The 20,284-nt window shown below is 37.6% G+C and overlaps 1 protein-coding gene across 1 annotated transcript in view; it reads left to right on the forward strand.

Annotated features, from left to right (window-relative positions):
* Positions 1-20,284, forward strand: part of FHIT (fragile histidine triad diadenosine triphosphatase) — a 516,263-nt gene that overhangs the window by 106,122 nt on the left and 389,857 nt on the right. The gene's annotated exons all lie outside the window — the stretch shown is intronic.

The following is a 20,284-nucleotide window of genomic DNA, read 5'->3' on the forward strand; positions in this document are numbered from 1 at the left end:
TGCTCAATGATCATTATCATGACACAAAAAGCACCACAATATTTGTGAGCCTGCCATGTGCAGTAGTAAAATTCCTTAAAGGAAATAATTCCTAGTTTGGAGGGGCTGGCACTCGTGTAGTCACCTTAGAGTGCCTTCCACTGTCCCTGGACAAAGCCATACCACTTTCCCAAATACATTAATGTTGGAATTACATATTTCAGATCATCCTAATTTATTTGTTAAAAATTACTCTTGCTGAAAGATCCTGACCTGGGTAATTTTTCAAATAATGAGTTATCCTTAAGTGAAACGTACCAAACAAAACATGCACTTTATTTCTGAGCTCATATCTTTTAATAGTTGTCATTTTCCATCAATAGAAGCTTTTATACCTTTTTGTTTCTAAATTGCTAAGCTCTGTGTGGCTTGTAGCTACTTTTGTTCTCAAGACACTCCTCAAGCTTCCCTTCAACAAGAGAGATAGATGGATTTCTGTGCCCCCTTTGGCAAAGTATGCTTTCTAATTGATTTGTTGTTTTTGTGTTGCTTGAATATTCTCCAATGTATCTGCCTGATTAAAAAAATTATAAGTCCTTGCATGAGGCCTTATTCCAGCTCTGGCTGCACTGGTGCCAAGTGCAGAAAATAATTTAGGATCCATTTGTGTGCTTGGGACTTGCCTGTGTGCATGTGCAGTGATGAGGCTGAGCCTTTGCTGAAAAGTCTCTGACACTGATCTCAGTGACTCCAGAACTCTTCTAAACTCCTGATTCTCAGTGTATGCTCTTGATATGCAAACATGGCAACAGATACCTGATAATTTGATGTTTAGCAAAGCCTCTGCTTCTCTTTGCTCAGATTTCTCAGTCAAATGATTTTCTTGCTGAACATTTGTGTTCTACTCTACATCAGAGCATTCTTCAGTCTATTATACAAAAGCCTTATCTGCAATGATTTTAATTTCCTTTTAAATACCAGTAATGATGCTAGTATGGAATTAAATGCCAAATTCTGCAGTGTTCATCTAATCTCAGATTATTCTAATTTACGGTTATTTATTAGTGTCTATTAGTGATTAAAAAAATAGTGTCTTATGTCATGTTGAGTTGTTCTAGTTCTTAATGAAAATGTCCTGCGCTGTTTTTTTTGAAAATGTACCCTTTTGAAGGCTACCCTAATATTGAGGATGTACCCTTTTTTATCAGTCAAGGTTTCTAATGCATTTAAAGAAAAAAAAGGGTGAATTCTAGGTAGCTAACTTTATTTCCCATACATCCACCTCATATGGCATTAATTTTGCCTTATTTTATTGCTTATTAATAAAGTCATGCATTAACCATTCCAGTATTTTGCCTGACTTGCTCAATTTATGGATATTGGTTTTGCTTGTTTGTTTTTTTTTAACTTAGCAATGTAATCTCTTTGTGACGCTCTTTTTGCTGCTTGGCTAGCTGTCTCAAAGTTTTGGGATGCAAATTATCCAGATCTATTTCATTTCAGCAACTGTTAATTAACTTTCTCTAATTATTGTAGAAAGCACTCACCCTGCAATGGCATCATCTCACTTTTTCCTGAAAACCAATACTTAGTGAATGCTTTTGTCTTTTTTCTGTATTATTACTTCTATTAATACTTCTGCCACAAACCATGCATATATACAGCACAGTTATAAATTTAGTGTTCTTAGTGAAATCACTTAGTGTCCTCTGCGGCCCATTTTTTAAATATTTTTTTTTATTTAATCAGTTTTGCAATTGCTTAGTCCTGACTCATATGCATTGCTGGCAATGGCTTTACTTTCTTTTCTTCATTATGTGCCTTTCACTAATGATCTAAATCATGCTGGTTATTTTGAATTTTTTTTCAATATTACCTAATTTCTGTTTGAGTTAGGACTATCAATGAACTTGGAACTTGTTCTTAAACAGTGCCCAACTTTATACAACCCAAATCACTTTTTCTGTGTTGACTTCTATAGTGAACAATTCAAAAGTTTTTTAAATTCAAATTTCCATTACTGCAGAGTTCATTGAAAGTTGGCTTAGTTTCCTGTCACTTCACTTTGCTTGTTCTTTTGTATGGGGAGTTTTATTTTGTACACCTTGATCTTACAGTTTTGATGAAGGGGAAGCAAAGGCAAGAGGGTGATGTGTTCTAAGTGTTCTTCCAAGAACAGAGCCATCACATTAATTTATTTTTTTTAGTCTAGGATTGATAGATCAATCTGGAAGTCTACAAATTTATTTGTAAGAGGACACATCTGTTAGATGAAGTGTTCAAATGCTCTCATCTGGAAGAGAGATTTTGAGGTAGAAGTTGATAGATTGAACACTGAAACAATACCAGATACAGATTGTGAGTTTAAGCTTGGTAAACACAATCATTGTATTATCCTCCCTCCTCACTTGAATATTTGCTGAGAAAAAACAGTTCCTTAATCATCTGGATATAAAAGGACATTTGAGGATAGCAAGTTTTTGGATTTTGAACATTTTTTGATTTTTGTTTTCTCCAGTTGGTACTTATAAAAGCAAAAATTGTGCTTCAATTTGGCTTTGCTCTTGTATGTGAACACTTGTCTCCTATAAAGCTGCATAAAATGTGCTCAGTGTAACAGTGAAAAAGAATGAACTCCTGGAAGTTAATCAGATGACACAGAAAATTAACTTGTATCATCTTAGGGTTATCTTTGATTTCAGAAATCACTCTTTGCCCTGAGTAGGTGGCTCAAATAAACTGTTCAAATAGACAATGAGCTAATGGAATAAATTAGGAGGGGATTAACAGTAGATGTACTTTATTCATCAGAGAAATGTCAGAGTACTGTATATGCACCACTTAAGAAATACATTTTCCAGTTTCCATGTTATTTCATATTATTTTGATATGAAATAATGGGATGAATGAAATAATAGGAGTGGTCTTGAGTGGATTAGGCATATCCATTTATAATCCACTTTTTATTCCTCTTCAAGTTTGGGTAACTTGATTTTATTAATGTCATTTAAATATGGGTCAAATACAAGTCTCATATCTGGGAGATCCATACCACTGACTGATGAAATGGGCATATAGGCTATAAATTCTTTCAAAGAGTAAAATACATTAGGGAAAATTTACCTAAATTAATTTTGTGTTAATGAAGGGGCACTAAACAACTGCAGGGAAGACTGGACCTACAATATTGGTGTGATAAGTACCATTTCTGAGAAGATCTTTTGAGTTCAATTCAAGTGTTATGGTAATTTTTCCTTCCTGTGGAAAGGCTTTGGGTTGTGTCTTTGGTAAATTAAACCACAATAAAATGAGAAATTAATTTAAAACTATGTTGATTCAGAAATAATTAAATAAGGCAACTCTTACATCTAGTACACTCAAGGTCTGTAAGTGAATACATATTGTACTTAGGCTGTCCTGAATGTGTACCTATTAGATGCTCTGCAGTATAATAGTTTTAAATGTCTTTAAATGCAAACTGCTGCTGCAGTTTGATTGTTGATTTGAGGTAATACTTCACTTGTGTTTGGAAAAATTAATTCCTCTGGGGAAATCAATATTTGTCCTGTCAGATTCCATACCTTGGTTTTTTGGGGGACAGAATGGCCTCTGGGGAAATGCTGATTGTTCATATTCATTAGCAAGAACTATTTGTGGAACAAAGGATTGCTCAGTCCAGATCCCTCTGTCATTCTGCTCTCTTGTGTCTCTTCCCTTGAACATCCTGCACTGGGGTGGGTAAATTCTACCTTGTGAACTTGAGAAAGTAAAAGCTCTGCCTCCTGCTGCCATGGCTTGTTTCCTCTGCAGCAGCAATGTTTGACTGTGTGTGTGTTCAGTAGGGATGGGGAATATAAATGTGTGGGAAGGACACAGGGCATTTCAAATACCTGGAGGAATGTTAGTGAGGTTCCTCTCCAACTCAGAAATAATGACAAGCCACACAATGGAACTGCCTTGTTTTCCTTTCTTGTTCAGTGGGTGTAGGCATATGTGTATGTGTGCAGCAAATGTGCATAAAATAAATGACACACTACTGATATGCTCTGATTTGTCTTCAGAATTCTCCCATGAGTATGATGCTCTGAAGAAGACATCACACATATTTATTCTCTCTAGAAATACTTTTGTATCCAATTTAGTAAGCCATTCTCTATGGACGTGTAGAAATTGCAGGATAAAAAAATTACCCAAGCCAGGAAACAAAGTCACTTATCCACCTGAGTAGGCACGAGGTAGGCAAAAGCAGGATCCCTCCTTCCAGAAGGTGAATCTCCTACAAAACGGGGTCACTGCACTGTTTACCCCATGCACAGAACTACAGGTGTTCACCGGGGGAAGTGAGGCTGCTTTGGGTTTGAAATCACATTTCAAGGGATGCAATTGCTTCAGGGATTTCTTGTGAGGTCCTGTGACTTCATCTGAGATTCTTCATCCCAAATTGCTAATTCCACAGAGTAGCTGTTATCAGGAGTGCAGTGAGCCCCCAAAGCCCCCTTGCCTGCTTTAAAAGTGCCAATGTCCGGGGCACAACCTTAGAGGCTGCACCTGAGGAAATTTAGAGCTGCAGCATCCTGTGCTGTACATTCTAAAGAGATGGAAATCAAAGTCCTTTGTAAAACTAATAATTTTGAATAAAATATTCAGCTGTAGGAATATGGATTAGCCATTGCCATGACAACCTGTACACATTCTTCAGTTAAACAATTAATTACAGAGTATCAGTTCTGCATCTTAAAAGAGCAAGGCCCAACATTTCATTCTTTAAGGTTAACACAGGTGAGTCACAGCTTGGAATATCTATGTGGAACTGGAACAGTTGCTGTGTAACTGTTGAATTTCTCTTTCCATGTAACAAGTTGAAGGGGCTAATACATATCTAACATAAGAATCTGCTGCCCCAGAAGGTTTGTGATGTTTTTGGTGGGAACCTAAGGATCATTTTCTTTAGTTTTCATTCATAATCTACGTTTTCCCCCCTCCACATTGAAGAATATTGTTTCTGGGGTTGGTTGTGGAATGTCCGTCCCTGGAGATTCAGCAGGCCAAAGCCATGGTTGGAATGATCAAGTGTTTGCCAGTCCCACTGTTATCCTGAGGTCGGAATTTACACTTGTAGATCTCCCTTCCAGCCAACATTTTCTAGACAGCATCAGAGTTCTAATAGAATGAGCTACTCTTTCTCTCTTCACCTTTGATTTTCTGATGCTGGGGGAAGAGGAAAGTGCACAGTTTAGCTGGTTACATTGCTGTCAGAAAGAGAAAATAGCTAAGTCAAGTTTGAAGGTAAGGGGTTTTGCTTGTTACTTTATTTTGGCCAATTTGTATTTTTAATTTTTTTTAATGATTATTGATGAAAGTTTTTAATTTCATACCACTTTGGCATTGGAAAACACAAATTTGCTAGCAAGAAATGACACCTGTGTTTGATATTTTCAGGTTTTTACAAGTCATACCCTTGAAATGCATGGAAATTTCCGTAGTGATTTTGTAGCAGTGTTTGTATGTTTGTGTATTTGTTGCTGTTTACTGAAATTTGGTTACTTGGCAATTAAGTACTTCAATCGAGAGAAAAGTGAGAAAGCTTTCTTTGGAATTGTTTTTCCCTTTTGTTTTTTTCAAAAAGCTCATGAAGTGAGAAATGTATGCCCATTTTATTAGTTGTGTGATTAAATTATATGTTGTTTGGTTTTTTTTCTTTTTTTCCTTTTGCTAGGAAATTTTAGATCATTTATAAGATTTCTAGTTTCTGGATAACTTTTTAACATTTCAAGAAGCCAGAGTACTTCAGTACATTCTTGAAGATTTTAAATAAACCTTTTCTAAATTAGTGAAAGAAAATTAGAAAATTTCCAGGGAAATCCCTTGCTAGGTATCACGTCTATCAATTCATGTAAGCTGGAGTAATTTGCATCAGCTTCAATCAGCAGTTTTGTTCAACACTCAGTTGTAGTATTTGCTAAAGAAAAATATAATTATGTTAGGGCATATCTCAATTTTGATCAAGTACCAAATATTTTGCTGTTGAAACTGTAATGTCCCAACTTATATCAACAATGAACTAGTTAAATAAAAAGCTAAAAAAATTTCTGAAATGATGCTCAACAGTGTGAAAATCTCTGGAGACCTTCTGTAAGCAAAGTGAAACAGAAATCACTACCCTTGCAAGTACTAACACACAGAGATGTTTGTCTTCATCACTAGCTGAGAATGTGGCACATCACTATGTAAATTTGATTTGAATCCTAATTAAATATTTAAAAGATGTTGGCTTTCTGTTGCCTTTTTGAGAAGATGGCATATTCTAGATAGAAAACCTCCTGGCTTCTTATTCCTATATATTTGTTATATTATGAAAGATTCGTTCACAAAGTAAAACGAATTTGGTGTTGATTTGAACAAAAAATGCCTGCTAATTACTCTCTGAAGACAGATATTTTAGCTGGAATATAACAGGTTTTACTTCTCTTGGGGATGTTTAAGAGCACTGATCATACATAAATGATATTAATGAAATGGGAGTATTATTTTCTTAAGGGTTTGTGCAAGTAGTCTCTGGGAAATCTACTTTATTTTTTAGTATTATTTTGTATTATCAAAATTAGTTTGAGTTTGATTACATTATCCTATTTTAATACTTGAGTTCTAGAAAACTTTTTGAGCTGCAGCATCTGGGTCTGGTCTTCTATTTCTGAGTGTGACTCTTCTGGATTTTAAGGAGCAACTTAGATGTCAGCAGAATGAAGTCAGGCCTGGGAGCTGTCCGTGTTCCTGGAGTCTCTGCCTTGGTCAGGGGCCAGAGCTGTTTGTGTAGGGCTCTGTCTGGGAGGGCTCTGCTCTCCCAGGGCACTCACAGAGGTATCCATTGCCTTCAGTGTGTTTGTGCACTCTGGAGCAGGAGATTGTCACCAGAAAAGCACCATCACCTACTTCTGCAAGTGCAGAGGGGATTTTTTTTGACAAGGAATAAAGCACTGGAGAGCATGCTGGAGAGATTCTATTATTCTGTCATTCCCAAGTGCAGTTCTAACTTAATTTCTGCCTGATTTACTTCCACAGGAACTAGCAAGGGGAACACATCAGCTGCTGTTGTTGTTGAGAATTAAAATTTAATGCCTTGGATTAAAATTGAAAGGACAGTGCCCTGGTGTGTTTTCCCTTCCCAAGTTTCTTATGGCAGTGCACCGTAAGTGTGAACAGAAGGAACACTTGGATCATTCCAAGCAACTGAAGAGGAAATTCAGTGGAAACCTGCTGAATTTACCAAGCCTAGGCAAACGTGGTATTTTATTTTTCTAAAGAACTTTTTCTAAACCAAGATTTCCTTCATTACCACTTCTGCATAGAAATCAGAGATTCACAATGAGATTATAATTAATTCTTTTTTATATGAATCTTACATGTATAAACTTCACGAAGAGAACATTATTAAGAATTCAAAAGCAAGTGGGCACAAGAAGAGAGTGTTAAGACTGGAATTGCGACAGAAATTGAACTTCTCTTATGCATACACATTCTGATAAAGTAATCAGAATTGTCTAGAACACATAATATTTTCCAGAAAACTTCTTCCTTGCTCAGTGCACAAGATGGACAGTGCTCAATTAATGAGCAGCTATTAGAGATGTTGTTTTATCCTGAATGTTTGATATGTGGCCCTAAGCCTTATTTCCAGCACATTGTTCAGACCCTGCTCAGATGTCAGAATTATTAATTTCCTCATAGGCTTTTCTGTTCTGCTCATCACTACTGTATCCAAGTGCTACACAGGTTTTAAATTAAATTTATCTCCACAAAGCCCCAGTGAGGGATGTGGTATTATCTCTGTTTTACAGATGGGGAACTGACAGAGATTAAGGTCAGAAAAATTCACCAAATTTGGATGTACATTTTAGAACACAAGATTGGATTTTAGCGCCCTTCAGATGATACAGGATGTTCTGTGTTCAGGAAACACCACTTGCTACTTCAACATCAGGTGTGTTCTTGTTGCTGCATAACTTCCCCAACAGCTCAAGGCTGCAAACTGAACATTTACATGGCACTACTTATCACTAAAGAAAGCTCTGTGTTTGATATCTTGGGCAGTATCACACAGGCACTCAGAGCTTTCTCTGAAATAGGCAGAACTTCAGTGAATCACCTGCAGAAATGAGGCACTGGGGCTTGCTGAAAACTCTAATATGACTTTATTATTAAAGACTGTTCCTTAATGCTTGCACGTGAATTGGCTTTACACAAGCCTTCTGAATTCTCATCCTTGTCAATTTGGTCATTTGATTTTTGCAACAGAGAAAGATTAATTTGGAATATTGGAATTTGTGATCCAGTTAATTTGGGGAATGAATATTAATTGAGAAACCATATTGCCTCAAAGATGGTACTGTCTTCTCTGTGATAAACATGAAGAGGATATTTCCAAATGTACTTCCATTTATTTTCGTTGTATATTCAGAGTTCTTATCTCTGTGAAGATATTCTACATACCATAAGATTTGTGAGTAAGTCTAGCAAAATACTGTTTCTCTATTTGGGAAAACTTTAATTGGTGATTTTTACGTATTGTGTCCACATTTTGTATACTGAGTACATTTACATGATTTTCCTTGCATTCATTTTCTCCACTGGCAGTTTAATCCATGCTAGTTTTTGTTTTAGGCCTGCTGAATGCTTATAGAGTAGCATAGAGAATTTGAGGTAAGCCCTTAGTTCTTCACAGCTCTTTAAAAGCAGCTGCATAGATTTGCACCACAGCTAAACACAGTGATTTATTAGTCTTCTTGAGAATTTTTGTGGCATTAATTTGACCAGGGAATAAAGATTTCACTGTATCATTTTGTGCCCCTTAAAGTCTATCTCTGCTTTGTTTTCTTATCTATAAGGTTCATATTTCTTTAAAGTTTCCCAAAGCTCTTTGAAATCTTTAGCTGACAATGATTAGAGAAGTGAAATGTTTCTCACATTCATCAAGAAAGGTACCAGGATAGTGGCTGGTATGATAGAATTATGTAGAGAGTTAGAGAAACCCTTTCTTTAAACACCTTTTTAATGTTAACCTACAAAGCTTCTCATTAGACTGCATTCCTCATGCCAAGTTCCTATCTTTTGTGGACCTGGGGGACTACCCTGTGTGTATGGAGTTGGAGAGTTTTCTCCTAGCTATGAAGTGCACTCGGGGAAGCCAAAACATCTCTTATAACAACACAAGAAAATTAATTTTTCAGTAGTTTCAAAGTCTCTTTTGTTTACAGTTGTATTCATTTCCAGACTGCTGAGAGCCAGCTATTCCCAGAGCTTTATGGTATTGCTGTGGCATTACTTACAGAACAACTGCTTGCTATTGAGGAAAAAATGAAAGTTAGTGAGAACTTTGCTCGACTAAGTGTGATTTCCTACTGGGCAGCTTGGGTAGTACATGTGTATTGTGCAAATCACCTTTTAAATAATAAATTGCATCCATTATTCAAGAAGTGCAATGGAAGTCCAAAGTTTTCATTGGAAATAAACCATTTATGCCTACCTTCTATAAAATATGCTAGTACTGGAGCACTCAGGGCTGTGGGTGCAGGGCTGAGGCACTGAGCTGGCAGCCCAATTTATGAGTTCCCTGTCCAGAGGAGTCAGAGGAATTCAGAAATAAATCAGAGTTTCAGCTTTGACAAATTCTTGGAGCTACAGAGGGGTCCCTGGTTGAGATCTCTGCCAGTTTGCCATACTTCAGCCTAAACATTTATCCTGCAGATTGCAGATTAAGATTTAATCATGTCTATAGATTTCTAATTACTCATGAGTATCTTATTAGAAACCCTTGGCTGGCAAGGAGCTCCAAAGACCTTTCAGTAAATCGTAGAAAAAATTTGTTCCCCAATTAGCTGCAGAACAGTCATCTGGCACCCAGTTCTTGTTTAAAATGTTAGCAAGTTTACAGAAAAATGAGAACCTAGTACTCTCAGCTATTCCAATCCACCATGTGACCATAAATGTTTTTTAATCTTGAAAAGTTAAAAGCAGGAACACTAAAACATTTTTTGTTGATGCCTGAAGTGATACAGTGTAGGAAAGCGAGCCAGAAATACAGCAGAAACATACAAAGTTATTTGCTTGGTTTATGGCTTGATTATGTGACTCATGCAGTTCTCCATGGTGAGTCTAGGTTAAAAAAATAATGATATAGATTGTTTTCTAAAAGGAAAAAACATGAAGAATTTTATGGTAGTTAGAGATAGATGAAAAGGCATATTTTTCGGGACATTTAGCAATCATGAAGTAAAAAGCAACCAGGAGAATGATGTGCACATACAGCAAAATGTGTAATTATCAGATGAATAAGAAAATTAAAATAATACATTTGTGAAAATAATGAGCACTTAAATTTCCTATGTTTATTCAATTTTTTTAAAGCATTTCTTCATCCTTTACCAAGGACAATGCAGGCTAGCATATTGAAAATAGGTTTAGGCTCTTTATCAGATTTGGTTTTGGTTTCTCTGTATTTCTGCTTCTAGTATTAAAGTGGAGAAAATGCTTTATTACATCAATGATTTTGAAATTTGACTTGAAGAATATTGACAAGATCATCTTTGATTTCTCTTACTTCTGCAAATCAGTCTAAGGAGTTGCTGGACTTGTCTTAAAGCCTGATTCTGAAAGCAACCTAGTGAAGCCAAAAAAACTGTTTAATAGATTTCAGTGATTAATTTGCTAAGAGCCCCTGTTTAGTAGGAAAAGATTCCTGAAGGGCAACTTGAGGTGAAAATGTAACCCCAGACTTCTCAGGCTTTGTGTCCTACTGAAATAAATCTAATGTCTGTATATATTACATAACAGGAACTGCAAGCCGCTTTCTCTCAGCAGAAAATATCTTATGAAAAGAAGTCATAATGTAATATTCAGTAAGTAGCTGTATTTTAATAGAACTGTGTTTTCTGCAACCAGATATGAAACTTCTCACAAAAACATCATGTAAGACTGCCTGTATTTGCCTACATTTTTTGAGTCATAGTGTTCAGGATTAATCTAACCAAAAATCTGTAAGCAGGTTCCTGTCATGCTTTAGTGCTGGTTTGACAGCGAGTGCTCCTTTTTCAAAATTGGCTTATTCTTTCAATTGATTTGCAACCTAGCTTTCATTCAACATTACCTTGTTCAGCAAGGACCCTCACAGTGCTCTGTACAAAAATCCAGAAAACTCTGTTTTCTGCCACAGGTTTCTTTGAGAAAGATAAGGAAGTGACCAGAAAGCAGGAATGGTATTTGCCATTTTCCAAACATGGGCAAGTAAAGAGAAAGCATTTGAGGAAAATCAGAGGGAAAACCTGTGCAGAGGGGGGAGGTTAAACCTAGAAAAGTGCTCTTTGCATGCAGTCCACAATTTGACTGGTGTAAATGAACCAAAAATAGTAAGAACATGTCACACCAGATTGCATTTTTCCAATGACTGTAATAGGAACTTAAAAAAAAAAAACCTGTCAAATTTCAGCATTAGAGCAGCACTTCTTCTTTTTTTTATCCATTGGATATATATGTGTGCCATGGTAATTCTGTAATTAGCCTGTACAGTCCTAGCAGTTCACTTTTTGACCTGCTCTGCATGGTGGGAGCCTCTTTTTCCTCCTGCATCTCCCCAGGGTGCAGCCCTGGGCTGGCAACTCTCCACAGGGATAACCCTGCTGGAATCACCTGCCTGGGATGCACTCAGGGCTCTGGCAGAGGGCTCTCATTCTGGGGGGGACAAAAGGAGCTGGGGGAAAGATGTGGACATAAATCCTTTGAAATGATGCTTCATTAATTCCAGCATTCATGGAACAATCTGGTTTAAGTGGTTTTATGTTGGAGAGCAAGCACATATATAAAGTGATGAAATGAGAACTAATGGGATTTATCTTAAGGATTCCAATATCTAGAAATAAACATAAATGTGCTGTACATAAATGTGAAGGACCCACTATCTTGTCTTATTAGCTAGATATAAATGTAAATATGACAATAAATTTTCATTAAATGTCTATTTTCATTTATATGCCTGAGGAATTTTTAGACTAAGTATGGTGTCTGCATTTTTCTCTGAATGTGTTACATTTATTAATTCAGCAAGCTGAAATGCTTGCAGAGATACTCAGGTCTCACAGGAATAGCTCTAAATATAATAAATTCAAATTCACAGTATTACCAAATAGCCATGGTCTAATAATAATAAGTTTGCATTCAGAATGAAATTTTGGGCAAAAGGGCAAAAGAATAAAATACAAGAAATAAATCTTTAAAGGTGTTTACTGATTCAGGAGAGCTTTTGGAAGTGATGTAGCTGATTTCTCAGTAAAGAAATTATAAAATTCTGGACTGTATCTGGAAACTCATCATCCAACATTTCTGGCTCATACCTCACTTCTTTTTGCCTGGACTTGTGCAGGAGCAGCCTTTTGCCATAGCACACCCTGTGCTCTCTCTCTATCTCTCTGATTGTGCTTTGGTTTATACCACCATAAAGTTTTGGGAAGAGCCATTACTCTTTTCTCCCAATGGACTTGTTCACTCCTTGAATCTTTTCACTTAACTCCCTGCAGCTTGTCTTCTGCAGCTCTCTTTGCCCATCTCTGCTGTCCGACACTGTAGATGTGCAAATTGCATGCTCTCAGAGGAAATAGGAAGCCACTTCAGGGGAAGGCTTAGTCTTGGTGTGTATTTCTAAAGCCTGTAAAGTGACTTTATGTTTTGCAATGTAAGTAATAATAATAATAGTAAAAGATAGAACTGCTTTTTCTTCACTCCCCATTTTTAAAGCCACTTTTTTTTCCAATGAAGGGTTCAGCAAAAGAACATTCCTGGTTGTTCCATCATGTCAGCTCTCAGTCTGTAGCTTCAAAAGGAATGAGCTTGCTCCCCCATCCCTCTTTTTGCTGGGGTAGAGTTTCCCTTACATTTATATATCTCAAGAGATGTCACAGTCTTTTATTGCTCCTCTACCATGTAATGTAGCCCTAGGTAGCCACACTAGGAAAAAGGATTTTCATGGTATAATTTCTGCCATTTAATGCATACTGTATAGCATTTTCTTAATTTTTTTCCTTTTTTGCCTTTCACCCCTCTGCTTAAAAAAAAAGGCATGATTGATATTAATATTTTTCCCTAATAAAAATGTATTTTCCCTTGATCTTGGTGTTGGTAATACATTTTTCACTGTTCCTTCTTAATAAAAGCCATTGGTTGTTCCATTACTCACAGCAGTTATTACAACACTAAAGGTCTCATTCATCAGAATGACTTGCAGAGGCAAAATCAAACCTTTGAGTTCTCCATGCATCAGGATAATAGCTGTGGTACATGCAAGTTGTTAAAGAATTGAAATTTAATGTGGGTTTTTCTGTTTTGTTCTTTTGGTAAAAGTTGTTAGGAATGAATTGTTGATTTTGATAGATTTTATCCTGTTTCACAAAACATCCTCCTTAAAATCACTGATATAGTTCATGGATTTTGAGTTTCATGATTACCAGACTTGTCTTTGAATTCCTGCTGAATTTTGTTTGAGGAAAAATGAGGAAAAATGGGCACAGTTTTTGAGCAGAGAAGATTGTGAGAAGTTCTAGATCAAGTCTTGGGGCTAGAATTCTGCTTGAAAGATGACTTCTGTAATATTGTGGTGCATTGAGTTGGTGCATTCTGGCATGAAATGGACACAAACCAACTGCAGGACAATGCAAGACAGCAATTCTTTTTTCATGCTCCTAATTGTAAAAGGCTTTTAAAAAAGTAAAGTTGCAGGCCTAGCTAGGATGTCAAAACAACAACAACAAAGTGATGTTTGGAAACAAATCCTCATATTTGAAGTTGGCTGTTACCTCAGCACAGTGGCAAACAAGGGCTTCCACTGCCAGAGTGATTTTCTCAGCATGGTTAAATGGTGTGTGAGTCATCTTCTGAGGCACACAGTGTACACATGGACACTTGAAGAATGTCGAGCCTGTTTAGTGCTTTCAGTACTCTTCGAAACCCTCATTTTTCTCCAAGTTTTATGTGTTATACAACTCTTTTGCCTCTACAAACCTTTTCGTTTATTGTTTGTAACTTTGCACTCTTTACCTGAATTATAAGAAAAAACCAAGTTGGCCTAATTTGTATTCTAAAATGCTTGCTGTAGAAATGAATTTGACAACTACATCTACATCATTTAAAAATATTTATGCCCTCTCCATGTATTATGGATGTTAGATCGCCTTTGATGTCTAGCTTGATTCTGCATTTGCTGATTAACTTGTCAAAGTTGCAATTGCTCTACAGTGCAGCTACATGGTTGCTCACTTGCTTCTAAGTGTCTGCATTATTCTTGGTCAACAGGGTTCTGGGTATCTGAAGTTTGAGTTGTTTAGTTGGTTTTTGGGGTGGTTGTGAGGATTTTGGGAGTGGGGGAAAGTATTAAAAAAATTGCTTTGATGATGGACCAGAAAATTGGGAAAGAGGAAACTGAGGACAGACTTATGTACATGTTACCTGTGTGTGCCCACACATTACCTGACCAGGTGCAGTAGACAGGATGTGTAATGCCTGAAGAGGGATAGTTTTGAGAAATAAATGTGTATGCTAGTACACAAAAAAATGAGAATGCTAGTATTTTATTTGACCTGTAGCTTTTAAATAGGCTATAGTCTTTGTTTGAATTTTGTGTGTTTTCTGCTTTAGATAAGTTGATGGGACAGCTGGACTGGTTGCACAAAGTATTTTGAGACAGGTTTGGGGGGAATGCAGCTTTCCTCTCAGGAGCCAAAGGTGAAGATGTGCATCAGCTCACTGGTGATGGGCAGAATGGAGAAAATGAGAAAACCTCGTACAGCAATAGCCAAAATATTGGTGTCTTATCAGCGCTGATTTGGTTACAAAACCAAACTGCAGGACCTTACTGGCTCCTGTGATCCAAAGCCCATCCCAGTCAGACCCAGTACAACTGGGAACTCTCTGGTTTTTCTCAGGAGCTCAGAGCTCCCTCAGGTCACTGCTCATCACACTGTCCATGTCCTGTGCTGATCTCTGGGGTGGAGCTGCTTGCCCAGGGAGCTTTGTGCAGTCTCCTCCTTGGCCCACTGCTGCCACCCAAAAGGCACAGCCAGGCAGGGAAGGGACATTTCTCATGATGGTCACAGTCATGACCTAGGAAAACCCACTATAACAACAACATGGGGATTTTGAGGGGTGAGACTGTGAGAGCAGAATGGAAAATCCTGTCCCAGAGGGGCTGGGAAACGCTGCTGCAGCTCAGGGCAAAGGGAACAGAGCTGCAAGGCAAAGGCTGTGGGATTGCAGATGGATGTGTGGCATCACACATGAGAAGGTGCTGAGGTGCTGTGCAACAGGCCACAGTCTATTTTCATTGTAAGTGGAGATAATTTAGCTTGATTGACCATGCTAAGAAAACGGCTATCTATTTAAACAGTAATAATTTTGATGTTTTCTTCCCTGCTAGATTAAGCAGGGGAAGCCACGTGTAGTGGATTTGAGTCCATCATAATCTGTCTGTGATGGGAGGAATTGGTCCTTGTCAATGCCACAGGATTGGTTGCATGCATCACGTTTAATGGGCTTGCTGTTCAGTAGCTTCTGTGGGTGGTGAAAATGAAAAATAATCCACACAAGCTTTTCCTTTCAACATCGTCTAGAGCATTAAATACCATCCCCATGGAGAGAATCTAGGCTATGGCTGTCAAAGATACAGGAGCACCTTTTCTAGTTTTGTAATTCTTCTTGGCTTTTTCAGAACAGAAATGGCATAGTATGTGATGTTTTGGCTTACTGAGAGGGAGAACAGTTTTTAATTAGAGACCATTTTCTGGAACTGGAAGAACACAAAATATGTAGTTTAAATTTTGTGCAAGAGTGGGAGTGAAGGGTGCTGAGAGATAAAGCTGTTCTAGGGACATAGAGCCAGTAGAAAACCTAAGTGATTTTAGAATAAAACAATTTCTTTCTATTAGTGTTCTTAGGTATTTCTTGATGAAAATGTCAAATCCTGGCTGCAAGCAACAAGCACATTTATTGCTAGGTGCTTGAGTTAAATAAGTAATATTCTGGCTTGTGTGGATTTCATCCTTACAAAGTGGCAGTGAGAGGAGAAAATAAGTAAAAAATTCCAAAACATGAAAAGAGGGAAGGTAGCCTGCAGTGCAGGTCTTCATTGCACATTACTTCCTGAATATGGTGCAGAATTCAGATGTCTAAGTAGGACTATCACTTTCTCCATAACCAAACCTCTGAAAGGAAACAATGACAAATAGGGATTTAAGGATATAGGTACTCTGTTCCCTTGACTACAGTGTGTAACACACATTTTCGTATCTTGATGAATTAAAAAAAAATTAGTATTTTTGTAAGACCTTAAAGAAAATTAGAAAGGAGGAAGTTTTGTTTTGCCACATAAATTTTCAGTGTTTTTACATGAATTTGAGTATTGGCATCAGGACTGTCAACATTCATGAAGAGGTGATGTTAAATATGGTAAAACAAACTTTAAAATTTAAGAATACTCCTGGGAGTGTTTCTAAAACAGTCCTTTCTATTAGCACAGAGAGATAATGGTATTGTAATTGGTTTCCTTTAATACACACATTTGAAGTTAGCAGCCCATTTTGCATTCTCATCTTCTCCCTTTACAACCAGATGTGCAGCTTTCCTAAAACAGTGCTCAGGGGATTCTCAGCAAAAGCCTTGAGCTTGGTTCTCAGCAGGTGCTGATCTCAACACCTTGTTCTAAGGAGGAGTAATTGTATTTAAAAAAAAAGAGGCATTTTGGAGTACCAACACCATATCAATTAAGCATCCAATGGGGAGCTCTGTGGTGGCAGGAAGAGAACATGAAAGAACTGCTGCCATCACTCCTTGTAGTCAGCAAACTTCCAGCACTTTTCCAGGTCTCTGATTTTAACTATGACCTGTAACAAGCAGACACTCATCTTGATGTCCTGTGGACCTGTTTCTAGGTGAACTTACCTTCTGCCCAGAAGTGAACTTATTTTCTGTTCAGAGCTCTCACTGGGTATTTGACACAAATGATTCCACAGCTTATGCTGTTTAAAAACTGAAGCACAAACCAAGGCCTTAACCTGAAAACTGAATAAATCTGAAAAAGTGAGAAGTGTATAAATTTCCTCTCAAAAATACATTTAATATATGAGTAGTACTTATACAGACTGGGGAAATGCCATGTGCCTATTATGCCTTTTTCTTGGATCCAAAATTAAGAGCCAGGCATGGTTAAGGGATAAAGGGTTTTTATTTTGGTATTTAATAAGGATCCTTGTGGTGCAACATTTGGCCAAGGTGGAATGCACCAAAATGCACATTCAGGGTAGATCCTGCATACAATTTTATAGACCTTGCAAATCAGCATATTCAACAAAAATACCTCAATGAGAGGCTTGAATGAACAGTGTGATATCTTCCTATCCCAAAGTATCTCCTTCTAGATGGGCTTAATTTTAGTTTGCAGGATGTGTTCTAGAGGGGACCTTGGTTTCTCTAGCTGTTGTAGGGCTTTCTGGCCCCCCATTGCAAGGCCTTTAGGGTGTTTGGTCTCCTGGCCTAACAAAATACCAGGACTATGCTAAGTTATCAGACTTAAGGAATTACAAACACTTTTTTTTCAGGGCGTAATGATTTTTCTTAATTTTAACACTCTTTTTTCAGGGTGTAATGTGGATTTCCAGTGTCTTTTTTTTTTTTTCTTTTCCTAGTATGGGTTATACAGATTTCAGATCTGTTGTGGCTGTAAAATTAGCCTACTTGCTGTGTTAGCCTTTAATACTGTATTCCCACCTACAACTGCAGTAACACAGCTTGAAGGGAATTTAATTAGGAAAATGAGGCAGATGAAATAGGCAATGTAATGTATATCAGCAATATGAAGAAGAGTAAATACACTTTTCATCTGAATAGTCAGAATAGAAACTGTGTTAAACTGGGCTGAAATTTAATCAGAAATGGATTTCTTTCATTTTCTAACATTACTGTGTAATTGTCCTCCTTATTACTGGGGATTAGAAAGGCTACCGTCATAAAAGAGGAAACATCTTTAACCAATTATGTGTTGTTTCTAGTTTGTCTGGCACTGACCTCCTCTTTATGTGAAAAATGGAAATCCCTGGAGGAGCAGACTCAGCGTGGTCATTCCAGTCTGGGAATTGGGAAGCCTTGTGCACACACAGTTTGCATCTCGTGATCTGTGTGCACACACCTGTGCTCATTGATTCCTGCTGCTTTACAGACCATGCAAGCCATAAGTGGTAGAGTTCAGGTGAATAAAAACTTGCTCCACCAGTAGCAGCTTCCTGCCTGGCAGCACTCTGGAATATTCCAGCCTTGCTGCGCAGTCATGGATATTTCACTTGTACTCATTCCTTATTTCCCTAGTGCATTTTTTAGCATTTGTGTTGGTTCTGAGCACAGATGATTGTACTGTGCAGAAAAACACAGAGCATCACTAGGGCAGAAGGCAGCTGAAGTAATATATAATAGATTATGAATAATTGTTTAAGAAAAAGTCTCCCATAATCCCTTTGCAGAATTGGAGAGAGTAGCACTGGGAGGTCTGCAATATTACACAGCACAACCAGTACAACTCACACATTAGTTTGAAGCACATTTATCTAGTCTGAATCAAGAGATAAAAATACTTTATTCAGATAGATTTTTGCATAGTAAACAAACAGGGTTTTAATAAATGCTTTAATTCTATATCAAGCCACTTGGGCTGTAATGTGATTCTTCAAACTATTGCAAAGAGAGGTATGAAATTAGTGCTTTTACTTTACTGATTTTTCTAGGTATTTTAAAAACAAGAAAGGTAGTAAAGTAAGTAAATATCATGTGGTAGGTACATGATGAAAACATAGTACAGGCAACCTAATGTCACCAATCTTATTCTGCTACTTTTTTGCTGTTTTTTGCTTATGGCAGCAATCAGCCAGAGGACTTCTCCAGCTGATTACCAAATCTCAGGTTCTCTCCCTCCTTAAGTCGAATTTCAAATCATCATATTTTACGTTTAGCATTTGTGATTTTGAAGCCTTGTTTCTGTGCTTAATTCTGTCCCTTGTCTCTGGACAGTACCTTTATTTATCAGTGTCCTCAAAGACAGAACAAGAAAACATCAGTAGTGCTTTGATTTTTGTCCATAGCATTGCCAAGTGCCAGGGCAGGTGGAACATTTGATTTTTCAGCTTCCAGAGACACCAGCGTACCATTTCATCACTGGAGGGTATCCTGGCTATGGAATGCGTTTCTCTCATTTGTCAGAAGCATTTCCTTCCTTGCAAAGTGAACCATGTCTCTTTACTGAGTTGTGTGAAAACATTCTGCATGTTTTAATTGGAATGAAAAACCCCCATGGGGGGTTGCTGATGGACTGCTTAAGAGAAATGAGGCAGATTGATTGAAGTTCCTAATAGTCATTTTTTCAAGCATCAGCACAAGATAGCAGGTGTTTTCTCTGCTAAGCAATTCTTCTAGTGGCTAAAGAGACTTGATTTTTGTATGTTGTCAACTTTCAAGTTTAATATATGCTAAGGGACAAATCTCAGACACTTAATCTTCTCTTGTCTTTATGTGGAAAAGAATGTAGAGCCTTTTCACATCTTTGAAACAAGCATAGTTAAAATCTCCACTCTTCCATAATCTGTTTAAGCATTTCCTTTCATCTGTGATTTTCAGAAATAAAACAAGACATGATGCCTGCTTAGAAAATGTTTATTACATGGAAATTTAGTAATCTTATTTGTTACTGTATCATATACTTAGATTTATATGTGTTTTTCTGGTGTAAACCCTGATTAGATGCATCTGCTGCCCTTAACTTACGTTCTTCTGTGGAATCAGACCACTACAAAGCCAGAAGTTCCTTTAGAAGAACAAGTATTTCTCAAAGACATTTTCAAAGTGTGTGCACTTGGAGGGGGTTGTTATGTGTACTTTTTTATGGGAGCAGGTACAGGTGTGTGGGCACACAGTTTGTGGTAATTGGGGTGGGGCTGTGGCTGAGCCTCATCCCCAATGAGCTACAGCTGTGGGAAACAGGTGAGCAGCATTGACAGCAACGAGCCATGGTGTGCCCAGGGGCACTGACCAACCACCAAAGGGAGCAGAGGGCACACAGGTGCAGTGCATTAACCATGAGGGTATAAAAGGTTGGGCTAAAGAACAAGAAAGGCAGATGCTTGCAGCCTTCTGATGAGGTACGGTGTTATTCTGTTTGGGTGGATGCTTAAAGATTTCTGAAATTGTGTGGTGATGTTCTGTGTGTGGTGGCCATCTCAACTGTGATATATGC

The sequence above is a fragment of the Melozone crissalis genome, unplaced genomic scaffold, assembly GCF_028551555.1.
Source record: "Melozone crissalis strain CALT ecotype California unplaced genomic scaffold, PUWL_Pcris_2 ptg000029l_1, whole genome shotgun sequence".
NCBI lineage: Eukaryota > Metazoa > Chordata > Aves > Passeriformes > Passerellidae > Melozone > Melozone crissalis.